Genomic DNA, 15,276 nt, shown 5'->3' with positions numbered 1-15,276 from the left:
TCTAAAATCCTGCTAAAGGCAAAAGCGGAGGCCCAGAAAGTGGTAACATATTCAGTCACATAGCTCATATGGTGGCTCAAATGGTAAAGAATCTGCCTGTGTTGTGGGAGATCCAGGGTCGGGAAGATCCCCTGGAGAAGGGAATGGTAACCCACTCCAGTATTCTTGCCTGGAGAATTCCATGGACAGAGAAGCCTGAAGGGCTACTGTCCGTGGGGTTGCAAAGAGTCGAACATGACTGAGTGACTAACATGACTAACACTTGAGATCTTGAGGCCTTTCACACATAGAAGATTTCCTACTCTGCTAAGTAAAACATTTCAATCATCATCATCCCACAACAAGGAAGTATTGTAGCCACACTGTATGCATGCATTTTCCATATCCCCTCCATTCCCATAAGCTGAAAAGGCACAGACATGATGCTTCCAATTGGGATCCATTGAGGGTATGGTCACCAGAGTTTTGGTCACTTCTCTGCTGTCACTTTTGATTGAAACCAGCAAAGATGTGTTTTGGCAAATCTATTCATAATTTGTCTCTCCTTGCAGGGCTCCCCCTGTAATTGTGTTTCCCATCAGGGAGTCAGTTGGAGTTAATGTATCGACAGTCTGTGGTGATGGATGACAAATGTCTTGTTAACATTCTCCCCACTCTTCAACCCACAGAGGAACGCTAAGAAGACTCTTGGTTTAAAGAAGTCAAAGGAAGAAAAATTTCTTCAGATAGGAAGATCTTCTTCAAAGGTAGGAGTTTATCTTCTGAAAGGTTTAGATTAGTTACTGGTTCAAAAAAGGGAATTATACCAGAAAATGATGTGATTGTGTAATATTGTTGCCATACTGAATACTGTCCATCCAGAGAGTATGATGAAAAGCAGAGAGTAGGGATATGGCTGCAAAAACGTGAATCACATTGCATGTCAGAGAAAATGGATCAAATACACAGGGAAGAAAACCAGCCCTTCACAGCCTTTCACAGTAATAAGATTTTTGTGTTACTAAATCATGAATCATACCAAGTTTAGAAAGTAGACAGCAGAATAAAAGTACTGCTGGTAAACTGTATGTTTCTGATGGAATTAAAGATTTAAAAGGAATTATTTATAAGAAAAGTTTTATTTTTGATGCCGTCATCTGTCAAAAATCTCCTAAGAACATATGATTCGTACATGATTTTAATGTGTCTCACCATGAAATCCAAATAATACCAAAGTCTGCTTATAAAGTTTTAATGTGGGACTTCCCTGGTGGTTCAGTGGTTAAGACTTCACCTTCCATTGCAAGCCGTGTGGGTTCAATCCCTGGTCAGGAAGCTGGGGTTCAGTCCCTGGTCAGGGAAGGAAGATCCCACATGCCTCATGGCCAAAAGACCAAAGCCTAAAACAGAAACAACATTGTTACAAATTCAACAAAGACTCTAAAAAGGGTCCACATTAAAAAAAAAAAAATCTTTTAAAAAAAGTTTTAATGTTACTTTGATACTCTTTCTGCTTTGTAAATCCTTTTCCCACCCACACTGCTCACTTCAGTCTGATTTATATCATTTAGAATTATCAGTTCTAGAACTGACTCTGCCAGGCCAATGATGCCTTCTTCTCAAAGGCCATTGAATTTGATGAAAAATATCTTATTTAATGATCTGGAACACAGTTCAGAGAACTGTACCTCACCCAATAATAGCTTTCTTAAGGAATTTCTGAGAGTGTGATTGTTCAGCATTTGGTTCTCTACCTCTTAGGTTTTATTTAACAAATAACTCTCATGGAATTTATGAATATTGTATGCAAGATTTTGAGGTTGTAAAATCTTCCAAGATACTGTCCCTTGTCCTTGAGAAGTCTGAAATTGATTCATCCATGTGTCATTTTGTATTACAGAGGAAATGATTCGTGTCTCTGTTGAATTTGCTTCCACTGTGTTTTCAGACTAAATACATGTGACTAAATAGTTTTTATGATGTTTCAAAAGCCCACCAGAAATCCCCAGATCGGTAGCCTGAAAATTAAGAAGGTTACTTTGTGAATCAAATAGCACAGGTTTTGCTCTGCTTGGAGAGTTCTCAAAAAGTGAAAATTCGTAAGGACTAGCAACATTGCTGAGTTAGGTAATTATGAACAATATCAAAAAGGCTTAATTTGCGTAAGTCACCCTCTTAATGGGAAGCTCCTTCATTAATGTAAACTGACTGATTTCATAAAGTTTTTATGTACCCAGACACACCCCCTCCAATGACTGTCCATATTTCATAAAATAAAGACACTTGCCAGGTGAGGCGGTGTAAGAGAGCTCTCCATTCTGCCAGGGACATGGAAGTCTGCTTGCACTGAATCACAGTTGTTAGAAGCTAGGAGTTTGCAGTAATGGTGGTATTAGTGTGCCCCTTCCACATCCTTAGACAGCAATATCATAGCAATGAGTATCACTTCCACAGGACTCTTAGGCCAGCAAAGCTCTTTGCTAAAAGAGATGGCTTGTGCACAAAGGAGAAGGTGGGGAGAAGTACCAGCTCCCTGAGTAGAAGGGGTGAGTTGCTTTTATAACAAGAGAGAAGGAGGGCTTGTCTCATTATCACTGATAATTTCCAGAAACGTCAGACTTCGTGATCAGCAGCAGGTGGCTCCATGGTGGCTGTCAGGTGTAGGGTGTACTTCTGTGAGGAGAAAGGAGTGTGTGAGAATATCCTGCAGGAAAGCGCTGGAACAGATAAGGTTTAAGTTTATAGTTTATATAAGTTTATAGTTTATAGTTGAGTCTTATGGCAATTAGCTGTACTTGTGAGTATAACAGAGGTAAAATTTACTCCAGCGAGCCTGGTTTGTGTCACTGGGACTCAGGCCCTGTGAGTGTTTGTTCTTTAGGCCTCTTTTGCCCGAAGCTGTTATTGGTCCTTTTCCAAAATGGCTGCACTCTTGTCTTCATGTCTCAGTGGTAAGTGGCCTACTGATAAAACACCAGCACCAGCAGTAAGCTCTGGGCAAGTTCTTCTGTGAATAACATACTGTGTGATACTCAGGAGAGGTGGGAAGACCACAAGGCCAGGAGTTTGTTCGTAAATGGTGATTTCTAGTAAAGGGATTAATATGCAGAGATGAGGCGAGCAGAGGGGCTGCCAGGAAGGAGTGCCCTGTGCCCTTGTAAGGTGTTAGAGGGCTCAATAAGGTGGCTCCCAGGGACGTTTTCCTGGCTGGTTGCGTTATTTTCTCATTCAGTCACTGAAGGAGAGTAACTTGACTTCAAAACTCTGTCTTTTAGACAGAGTTTAAACTTCAGATTCTACCTTTTGCAATACGTTCTTCTCAAGAGATCTTCTTGGCTGCTCATTTGTCAGCTGACAACAGTGAACTTTTTAGTCATCAGGCACTATTAGAGCCACGAAAATATCTCGCTTTATCTTTGTGGAGGATTTAATCTGGTGGAAACTAAATGCTGTGTGTCTTCCCATGTCTTTCCCTTGCCTCACAAAGACTCCCTGAAACTTCCCAAAACTCTAAAGCACACTTGTATTCAGAATGTCCCCAGGCTATTCAAGAATTCGGCCTCTGACATTAGAATAGAAAGTGTTTTTGTAGCTGCTTAGAGTTTTCCGTAGCCTTTCCCACGTTCACCAGTGGGCTGTGGTATCCGAAAGACGTGGGCAGTCAGAGCCATGGTTTTTGAAGCCCCAGCCCTCCCCCACCACATCCGGCTCCCAACTCCCCTCTACCCAAGTCTGGTTGCATATAAAAATTGTATTTGCATTCATCATAACGTTAATAAATAAGTTCTCTGCAAGGAAAATCTGCCTTCTACATGGCTTAAGAATCTTGAGCTAAAGTGCAGGACAGTTAGTGGTGGAATTTCAATAAGCAACCACAGTTACAAAGCGGATACCCCCCAAATCACTCCAAATATTGGTTTTCTGCTCTGGCTGCATTTGTAGAAGTTTGGTCCTGATCGTAACCATAATGAATCTGAAGAAGGATTACGCTCATGCTATGCCGTACGGTATGTTCCCTCTGGGTAAGCAGCAGAAGAGGAAAAATCTGACAGGTTATTGGAGTTATCAAATGATTGTTTTGGTTGATGGTTTGGAACTTGTTCTTTCCCTTGGACTCATGGTACTAACTTTTTTAAATGATGTAGATGTCTTGGGAGAATGGTAGTTATATTCTGAGTAGGTAATAATAAAACTGATAACAATAAAAAGATTTTATCTTATAATTAAGTTGACTTGTAAATGTGAATCAATATTTACTTGCAGACTCCAGCTGGGAGTACTGTTTTTGATACTATTCAACAGTAAAGAGATCCATCAGGATTTTGTCCTCCAGAGTCATTTTAAGGCTGATAAGTTTCATTTCACGTTTACTTGATGCCAGACAAACCTAGGAGATAAACATCATCCACAAAAGGAATACTTGCCTATGAAACTAGAGATGAAAAGCTCATTAATAAAAGCAGTTACCGTGGGAAGCCCAGAATGTACCAAAGCCAAGTTCCTGTATGCTAAGTCACCTCAGTCGTGTCCAGTTCTTTGTGACCCCATGGCCTGTAGCCCTCCAGGCTCCTCTGTCCATGGGATTCTCCAGGCAAGAATACTAGAGTGGGTTGCCGTTTCCTCCACCAGGGGATCTTCCTGACCCAGGGACTGAACCTAAGTCTCTTGCACTGGCAGATTGATTCTTTACCACTGATGCCACCTGGGAAGCCCACCAAAGCCAAGACAAGGGACCTAAATCTAAGCAAAGGATATTTACCTCTTTAGGGTTTTATACCAGTTAAAGTTGATTAGGTATTTAATCAGCTAGAAAACTGGAATGATCTTTTCTAGTACTTATTAACTTCCTCCTTCTTCCCTTGACTTATGATGAGGGCAGACTCCAGCTTTCCACTCAGTGACAACATCTCCTAAAACATTACTGAACTTAGGCTGTCCTGCCTGGTTGTCCTGGCAAACTTCTTTGTGGAATTACTTCTCACTATCAAACAGCAGCATTCCTGGAAGCCAATTGAGATGAGTGGAGGTTCTGTCCTTCCATCCCAGAGGAGTGCTAAGCTGTTCATTTCTATGTGGAGTCTGAGTAACACTCTGTGACCTGGGGTCAGATGAAAGCATACTAAATCTCATAGACAGCGTTTCTTTAGGAAGGTTGAGTTATAATACACATCCTCTTATTTTTCTCTGAGTCATTGCAACATCCCTGATTGAGATGCCTTTGTTGATTAAGTCCATTCTGCCCCTTGCAACCTGTCCTCATGATTCTTACAAGACACAACCATTTTTCTTTGGAAACCCACCTTATCTGCCTCCCACTGCTCAAGGCTGCTCAGTTTGGTAGTTATCTCAGGAAGAGCTGTGGAAAGGCATCTGACAAAAGACAGCAGCATCCTCTTTTGGAAGATAGTGAGAGGTGGGTGAGAAAGTAGTAAGAAAGGTGAAATAGTCTTCTGGCAGCAGCAATTAGTGCTAGTAGTCTGTAGAAGGAATTCTGCAACTTGTACATGTTCCTCCCCTCTCCTCCTACTGTGGTCCAGAGAGAGAAAGATCTGCTTTGAAATCGGAGGTAGATAATCGTCTGTCACTTCAGTACAGGAGGCATGTAGTGACTTAGCATTACACACCAAAGGGCTGATATGGTGACCTTTACAGATTCTTACTGGCTCAAATGTGTTCTACCTGCTGCACTTTGGGCTGGTAGGTTTCGCATGATTTCTAGAGTCACCTGAATTAAAGTTGGTGATGAGAAAAGGCTCCATCAGAGGGACATAGGCTTTCATTTGGGGGCTCATTGAATGACTGGAGGAGAGCCACTGCCCCGTGACCCTTGCTCCCAGCAGTACAACCTCTGCTGAAATAGCTCTACCCCTGGAGGTAAGTTCATTCAAAAAGACCATTGTAAATGGCCTCCCTTACTCATTCCAAATCATGATCTTTATGTTCAGGGTTCTCCCGAGCAAAATCAATATTTATTGAACTTAGTGCACCCTAACCTACTGAGCGAGGCCTCGAATGTTGATAGTAGTAGAAAGCCTTCAATGCTCAGGTCCACAGAACTCTGAACAAAAGTAGGCCTGTGTGCTCAGATTCTGAGGGCGTTTTTATCATATTCCTTCTTCCCAGCATCTGGACATTTCATCCCTGGCTGCTTCTGGAGGGAGTCAGATCCTGACAGAGGGTTATCTAGGGAACCACCCAGGAGGAAAATGAAGCCCAGTGTGGAGCAGGAGGCCAGGCTCACGCCCCTGCTGTGGATGCAGTATGCTGCCGTCACATCTGAGTGCAGACACAAATAGATGCTGGGACTTTTTTTTTTTTTGCTTTGCTTTGTTGTGGTTTATTTTGCCTTTCACAACAGCAATTCATTTTGTAAGGCAAAGGAAAAAAAGAAAAGCTCTTGGAAGGATTCAAGTTTTCATATCTGCAGAAGGCATTTCTACAGCTTTTGTCAAACCTAGCTGGTCTATAGAGCGCCTTTGTTTATGGTTGACTGTTGCAGAAAGCGAGTCCATAAAGTAGCATGCATCCAGGAGAGAACGATTTCTATTGAGCAAGTCGAGTAGGACGTGGTGCATGGGGCCAGTCCTGAAAAGGGTTTTGTTTCTTGCAGCATGACGGAAATTCACATTGATATTGCCGCTGTGCCTTCGTTAGCAAGCACGGTTAAACAATGGGGCATGCCAGCTGACATGGCTCTGTTGATTAATGCATTCCTTGAATGTGTTGATTAATGTGTTCCTGCGATGCCTCCTGAAGCTGAGAATGTACCTGAGGCACACGGGATGTGCCTGTCACTGGTTCTTCGTTGCCCGCATGGGCTCATTTGCAAATGGGTCTTCTGGGTATGTGGTTCACACCCGCACTTTTGTAAATAAAACCACAGATCTAGCAGATTTTTTTTGCAGGAATATTCTCTGGCAGATGTGTTGTATGTTAAATCTAGCAGGGATTCTTTAAGCTAGCTGTCCAGCTAAGTGTAAACCCTGGATACCATCCATCTTGTGGGTGATCCTGTCCTGACTTTGAGTTTTGTTCTTCTCAACGTTTTGTAAAGAAAAAAAAAAAAAAGCAGAAAATACTTAGGGAGTGCAGCTTTCACTTGAATAATACACGAAGAGCTATGCAGATAGACTGCCCATTAGACATTTGGTGAACTTGGCATCTCGGGTGGAAATCTACTCTTCCCAGAGGCAGGGATTCCCAGCAACCCAGCCAGGGTAATTTCATTTCCAGTTGGCTTCATTCAGGGCTGTGACATTTCTCCCTGTATTATGAATTCCCATTAAACCACATAATTTTTTTCATAGCTTGTTTCCAAAAAAACTCATCTTGATGGGGTTTTGCTTGGCTGATGGTTTGATAGAGATACATTTTTGAGAGTTTTTATTTGTTTACTATCTTGTACTTGTTACATGAGTCATAAGAATTCTATTGCCACTTCTAAAACTTCTCTGACTCCAGAATTTTCAGGAAGATGGCAGAAATGGCGAGAAAGCCATGTTCAAAACGAATGAGGAAAGGTCTGAACATCAGAGAAGTGATTCAGTGGTGGTGGTTTAATGGAGTTGCTGCTGTGTCTTGAGGCTCCAACTATAACATTTTAACAGGAGACCAACAAGGCTATTCAGAAAACATAATTTTCTTTTTCTTAAAAAAGTGAAAAGTTCACTTTGAAGAAGAAGGAACTTTAATATATTAGAGAATTCATGTATGGAACTATTACATAAAGAGATAGTGGAATCACCAAAATTCTATTTAACATTTGGCATGAAATTAAGGGTGAAGAATGACATTCTTATATTTTTAAGAACAGGACTTGAGTAAAGATTCCTTATTCCATGTAGAAGACTTAGCAGTGACAAGACCATTGAAAGATCTACTTTGGACTGTTCATAGAATACATGACTTCTGTTATTTGATGAATGATATCTAAACCCCCAATTTATGATTACTTAAAATTACTTTAAAAAAATCATACATAATACTTAGTGTTATGTGTGTCTCACAAGGAATACTTGTGGGGGAGAAAAGTAAAATATTGAATTATTTCCTTGGCAGACACACATAAGCTACTCCCTTGGAACTTGAGGTACACAGAAATATGCATTTAAATCATTGTAATGCATATTTGATATGGAAGACATATTTGGGGAAACTCATCTAATTTGATTTTCAGAGAATCTCTAATGATATGATATGTTTAAAAGAGAAATGCACCAAAATAACCGCCTAAGAGAGAGTTGACATTTGTGATTAGACATGCATTTTCCTGGTTAGCTTGAATCCTAAAAGAATTGAAGGGGTAAACAAAGAGAAGCGGCGAACATGATTAATCCGTTTTTCTGCAAAGCTTTTGATACTGTACTGAATAAAAGCCTTGCTGACAGAAGCTGTTAGCCCAGTGAAGAAAAGGCCACAGAAACAGGTTATGAAAGGGGAGGGTGGAAGGCAAAGAACAATCCGCATGGGGAGGGGGCACAGAGAAAACGGATCCTGCAAATTCTTACTTATTTTTTTGTCAGTAAGCATAGAGAACATGGCATTAATGTAGTTTCTTGTTCCCTGGGGCAAAGAAATCTGAGAAATAGAAAGAATTTGACAAATACAGCTGGACAGAACTACCATATTCAAATTCTTCAAATGACCTGGAAAACGTATTGGTCTAAGTTCTAAGTGTCCTGTATTTCTTCATTATGTAATATTCCGCTCTTGGAGAGAATTCAACTATAGATATGCTTTCTTTAATATAAGAAAAGTCTTCAAGTTGATTTATTGTGCAAAATAATAGGAAACTTTCTTACCTAGAGGAGTAGGAAAAAATAAACACATCTTAGCCTCTGGCACCATCCTGGGTACTGAGTTCATGCTCCGTAAATATTTGTAAAGTTGTATGAATTCTTGTTATATGCCAAAACCAGAAGTCAGCCCTAGAGAGAACTTCACCCCAGATTTTCTCTCTGGGTCTCCCCATGTATTGCTGGTAGTTGTTGGCTACCTGGAGCAGCTTCAATGGCAAATAAAATTTTCACTTTTCTGAAAAACAAACAAATAAAAAACCTTTGGACGCTAGGATTTTTCATCTGTAGAACAACCCTGAAGTTCAATGAAGAAGTAGAATTCAACAGTCTGTCTTGCAATGGACTTGCTGATTCTGTCCAAATTATTTTTATTAGTGAAATGTAGGTGACTTGATTCAATACACACAGAAGAAACATGGAAAGATCTTTGTTATAAAGGGGAAGCAATAGGAAAACTTTACACAACATATTTCCCTCAACTGATAGTCAAACACAACTTTGCACAAGTAGTGTAGAATCACCACTGAATGACTCATGAGACTGCCACCCATACTTGAGCCTAGAATTTCACCAATATTTCACCAATGAAGTTTATTCTGAAGTTATTTGGGTTTCATTAATACAAATGAAATACTAACTTTTGAGACCTATGTTTAGTGCCTGTAGGATAACCATCTTTGTTATTAAAGATTATTGATCATTTCTTATGTAAAGGGAGTTGTGAGTTCTGAAAATGTAGACTGTATTGTCGCAAAGAGTCAGACACGGCTGAGCAACTGAACTGACTGATTGTAAGATGTGACTCTGGCCCTTCCATGGCTCATAGTCTTCAGTGACATACGTATAAATCAACCAATCACATAGACATGTATGTACTAGGTATGCATGTGTAAAGAAATCATGGAGGAGCATTACTGACTGCTAAATGTGTGAAATAGGCTAAAAGTGTCCTGGGAATTCAAAGGAGTGGTGACCTTTATATACTTGGAGGCTGACTAAGGTTTATGGCTGCTCTGAACTTGAACTGATCATTGGAAGAAGAATGATTCTGAAACTAGTTCAGAAACACTACATTGAAAATGGTAGACATTACAGTGGGGGAAATGGCAATCTTCAGGGGGAAGGGAGATAAGCTTGGCATTTGCACAGCCAAAGGACAAAATAAGTTAACCAATTTAACGCAGCAAGTAGACCTAAGATGTGGTTGAAAGTGGCTTTGGAGAGCTATTTGTCCCTTTGTTTTTTTTTATGAATGGATAAATATTTATTCATTCGCCCATGAGCTGCTGTGTTTCAGACATGCTCAGAGTAGCAGGCAAGCTATACTATACATAACAGGTATATAGCACAATTATTGTAATATAGTGTGATCAGTCCCAAAAGGGTAAAAATAAGATATACACATATATCTTTACGTGAGTGTATATATACATATAAAGGTATGGGGTGATGTAAAGGCAAATGTGAAAACTCTGCATGATGGCATCAGGAAAATCCTTGAAAAGGAACATCAAAGTTGATTAGATGTCTTCTAGGCAGATGTGGAGAAGGACATTCCAAGGAGAGTAGATACCACTAGAAGCCTGGTGGTGGGTACATTTGGAATGCTTGGTTTGGTTGAAGGTGGGGAAGTTGGAGGTGCCATGAAGGCCAGTGGTAGCCAGGAGTGGGATTCCACTTAAGGATTTGGAGTAAGGGAGTCACATGTTTAGATCTTAGTGTACAATAAGTGGCTTCCCTGGTGCCTCAGACGGTAAAGCGTCTGCCTGCAATGCGGGAGACCTGGGTTCAATCGCTGGGTCGCGAAGATCCCCTGAAGAAGGAAATGGCAACCCACTCCAGTACTCTTGTCTGGAAAATCCCATGGACAGAGGAGCCTGGTAGGTTACAGTGCATGGGGTCACAAAGAGTCGGACATGACTGAGCGACTTCACTTTACAATAAGTATCCAGTCAACTGTATATAGAATAGCCAGGTGATGTTGAAAGCTGGAAACTAGTAAGAGTGAGAAGTGAGAAGAAGCTAGAGAGCCTGACCCAGGGTCCTAGCAGAGGAGACAGATTATGGTATATTTGAGTGGACCTGCCCAACAACGGGAGAAGGCAACGGCACCCCACTCCAGTACTCTTGCCTGGAGAGTCCCATGGACAGAGGAGCCTGGTAGGCTGCAGTCCATGGGGTCGCAAAGAGTCGGACACGACTGAGCGACTTCACTTTCACTTTTCACTTTCATGCACTGGAGAAGGAAATGGCAACCTACTCCAATGTTCTTGCCTGGAGAATCCCAGGGATGGCAGAACCTGGTGGGCTGCTGTCTATGGGGTCGCACAGAGTCAGACACGACTGAAGCGACTTAGCAGCAGCAGCAGCAGCAGCCCAACAAAGGAATGAATAATGAGGAAAAGCAAGTCCTGACCTCTGACTTAGTGACTGGGTGATGGCAGTGCTACTAATCAGAATAGAAAACACAGATGAGCTGCTTTTGAAAGGAAGATAGATGATTCCATTGTGATTATATTGCAATGAAATATGTCTGATGGTGAATATACTGTACTGAGTTTGAATTATGTTCAGTTATGAATCCGTTAAGTTCATGAGTGAGAAGTGAAGTGTAACCACATTGTTTCAAGAAGGTTAATTTGGTGTTGGAACTTTAGGAAAATTTAATGAAAGCAAATTGAAGGTGAGGAAAGCCATTAGGAAAGTCTCTGTGGTGGATGCATGAGAACTGAGATCCCTAAATGAGGAGAGAGGCTGTGGGCTGGTGAGTGGAGAACAGCAGATGCTGGAGAATGGCAGCCCCTTGCTTTTCATGGTTTGGATTAAATGTAGTGGAGCTTTTGTTCCAAGATTCCATGAAGACAGTCTTAATTGAGCCATCTCTGCCCTAGGTGCGGCACAGCCCTGGGCCTCAGAGGGCCGGCAGCAGTGTGACCTGATCTTCCCAGGCTGTCCTCAGACGAGTACACTATTTTTTTTTTGAAGAAGGAACTGGGTAGTTGCCCATGGGCCACATGTGAGGAGAATTAACACCATTAATCGCTTCCAAGAGATGAACTGGCCGTAGAAACCAAAAGGTCAAAAACTCCTATTAACCCACAGACCTAAAATGTACACAACTCAGACTGAAATGACTTTCTCAAAGACTGATCTGGACAAAGAAAATTTTGCCAAGGGCAAAAATGGAGGAAAACTGTGCATGGCATTCCCCAGGGTCACTGGAAACAGTTCTGAAGCAGTAACATGGGATAATATGTCGTTATTACTGAGCATACAGATTTGAGTCCACTGTCAGAGGAAAGAGTTCCATGGTTTTGTTCCCATTGTTGTTATGTTCATGGTGTTTTTTTGTTTTGTTATGTTTTGTTTTGTCCTGTGGTTGCTGTTTGTAAAGGGTGACCACTTAGACACATGCCAAATGATTGAGATGGTATTTACATGAAATATTTCCATTTTAATAGTTCTTTCTGATTTCTAGATGAAAGGCAATGTAACCCTGGGGCATGTGTTAAGATGAATCACAAGTTTCAGAAATACTGTCCTAATGTGATGCATTGGCTACAGAGGGAATTCACATGTACTTATGGACACATTCTGGCATAATTAATGCCCCAAAACATAATTTTAAATGCCCAAATCATAATATATGTTCATACATTTTTCTTTTGAACTCCTAGGTGTTTCTTAATCAAAACTCATCCCACTCTCCATCCATCTTCTTTTCAATCAATCAAAAAGAACTGTAGTTTTTAAAAAATAGAAAAATTGTCTAATTTCTCTTGTACTTCTTATGTATAGTTTACGCAGAAAAAAAATCCCAAACCTGACTTGGTACTCTTTTCATTTATCCCAAAAACATGGGATGGGCTATTAAGTGGTCGTATGTTCATGCCATGGCGTCACCCTTCTTGCTTCCTTCTGTAGCTCAACCAGTCCAGTCTTTTGTTGCTAATGACCCCCAGGTGCCTGGGACCAGTTCTTCTCTTGTTCCTATTGTCTTGGAAGTCATATTGGTCATACATGTGGGCCATGGAATCAATTTTCTGGATAACTATCTAACACTTAATTTAATTTCTATAAATGTTGTCTATGGAAAGAAAAAACCCTCTTTTTTTTCCTTATCTTACTTGCATTGTTTTGAATCTAGCTGGCATGTAATATCCTTTGGCATCTGCAATGAAATTACCTTTATCATCTGTCAGTAATTTTCTTCCTGATGAAAGGAATGGGAAATGTTTGTTAGGATATACAATAGCACTCTCTTTGAATTGTTCAAATTATATAGAATTCTGTGCCAATGATGTTAGATAGTTCATTTACAATTTAAATTAATTTTCTTATCAAAATTATCCTTTCTTTTCTTGGCATACATAGCTGTGCCTTGTATGCTTCTTCATTGTAATTATGTGTTTACCTTTATGTATAGAATATAGGGAGCATTATGCAGTTTTCTTTTTTAAAGATTATTTTTTAAGATTAATGTTTTAAAATTTTATTTTATTGAAGTATAATTGATTTACAGTGATGTGTTAATATCTGCTATATAGCAAAGTGATTCCATTATACATATAATACATTATTCTTCATATTCTTTTCCATATGGTTTATCACAGTATACCAAATATAAGTTCCCTGTGCTATATTTATAAACTACGTATATGCTATAAATATAAACATATCCATATATGTTTATATGGGTAATCTACAGTAGGACCTTGTTGTTTATCCATTCTATGTTTAATAGTCTGAATCTGCTGACCCCAAACTCCAAATCCACTCCTCCCTCTCTCTCCTCCCCCTTGGCAGCCAGAAGACTGTTTTCTGTGCCCATGAGTCTGTTTCTGTTTTATAGATAAGTTCATTTGTGTCGTATTTTAGATTCCACATATAAGAGATATCATATAGTATTTGTCTTTCTCTGTATGACAGACCTCACTTAGAATGTTAATCTCTAGGTCCATTCATGTTGCTTGCAAATGGCATTATTTCATCTCAATAATTATTTTTAATGAGAATTTATGAGCCTTTGAAACCTCATTCTATAGAAATAGGCATTCAATATAGGTAAAATTTTGTTTCCTGAATACAGTGTAAAGTAAAACAAAATTTACTTTTTGTTTATTTATTTTCAAAATTTACTTTTTAAAAAGATTTTCTGTTACTGAGTTAATAGTATTACATTTTGCTCAAAAGTATGTGAATTTAAGAGCATTCTTTTTCATAATGGAGCTACTGTTGATTCATAAAACCATTCAGTGCCACAAAATCAGCACCATAGTGTCAAACTTACAATAAATTAGAAAGTGAAGAAATTCTAGGTTGTAAAACTAGATCTGATGCAAAATTTTGCCTGGTCGCTTTATGATGCCTGCATGCCTCAGCCAGGGAAGACACTTGTGGTTCTCTGAACTGCCCCTTTCACCAAGTCCTGTTTCAGTACTGCTCTGCTCCTTGTTTAGCACAACATGGAACCAAGCTATTCTCTCCAAGGGTCTCATCTTACCCAAGGCTGTATTTGTTCTTTATTTCTGGGTTTTATTGGCATATATGTATGACATGAGGGCCTTTATGTAAAATAGGTGTTTATTATAAAAATAGCATCTAGGATCCTCTATGCTTGTATTCCACAAAGACAAATTAGTTTAATTTCATATAATATATTTTAATGTCTTCCCAATGGTGATGGCCCTTCTTCAATATTTAACAAGGTAAAATTAACATAGTGTTATAAAAACAACTGAGAATAATCAAAATATGCCCTCAGCAGAATTTTTTATATCAAGTTTCTTCCTTCCTTCCCTCCTTCATTTCTTTTCTTCCTGTTCATGCTTATAAAAAATGTTTTGGAAAGGATTTAATTTGTATGTAGACAGTAATATCTTAGCAGTGGAATTGAATATTCCCAGTGAGACCGAAGGGCTTCCCTAGAAGCTCAGTTGCCTGCAATGCAGGAGACACTGGTTTGATTCCTGGGTCGGGAAGTTCCCCTGGAGAAGGGATAGGCTACCCACTCCAGTGTTTTTGGGCTTCCCTGGCAGCTCAGATGGTAAAAAATCCACCTGCATTGCAGGAAAGCTGGGTTGGGAAGATTCCCTGGAGGAGAGCATGACAACCCACTCCAGTATTCTTGCTTGGAGAATCCCTTGGACAGAGGAGCCTGGTGGGCTATAGTCCATGGGGTTGCAAAGAGTCGGATTCTATTGAGTGACTAGGCACAGCACAGCACATTGATACCTATTTTAAAAACCATTATGTCCTACCATTAATAATAGTAACCTTTTATGAAGCTTACTCAGTGCTAGACATGTTCTAAGCACTTTACATGTTTTATCTCTTATCATCCTCTCAGTGACCTGGTATTATCCTCATCATCACCCATGGACACACAGCTAGTTAAATGGTAGAATAAGGATTCAAAAACCAGTTGAGTCTAATTCCAGAGCCCGTGTGCTTTACCACCACGCCTCTGCTTAGACAAAAGAGGTACCCACCCGCACGC

General features: G+C 40.0%; 1 protein-coding gene across 29 annotated transcripts in view; it reads left to right on the top strand.

The window, feature by feature from the left end:
* NRCAM (neuronal cell adhesion molecule) overlaps positions 1-15,276 on the top strand; it is a 327,295-nt gene that overhangs the window by 161,719 nt on the left and 150,300 nt on the right. For all 29 annotated transcript variants that reach the window (XM_043873013.1, XM_043872996.1, XM_043872986.1 and 26 more), the window contains exon 3: positions 669-746. The gene's annotated coding sequence lies outside the window, so the exon portion shown is untranslated. The remainder of the gene's footprint in view (positions 1-668; positions 747-15,276) is intronic.

This window comes from Cervus elaphus, chromosome 18, assembly GCF_910594005.1.
Source record: "Cervus elaphus chromosome 18, mCerEla1.1, whole genome shotgun sequence".
NCBI lineage: Eukaryota > Metazoa > Chordata > Mammalia > Artiodactyla > Cervidae > Cervus > Cervus elaphus.
This window is presented reverse-complemented; position numbering and strand designations above follow the sequence as displayed.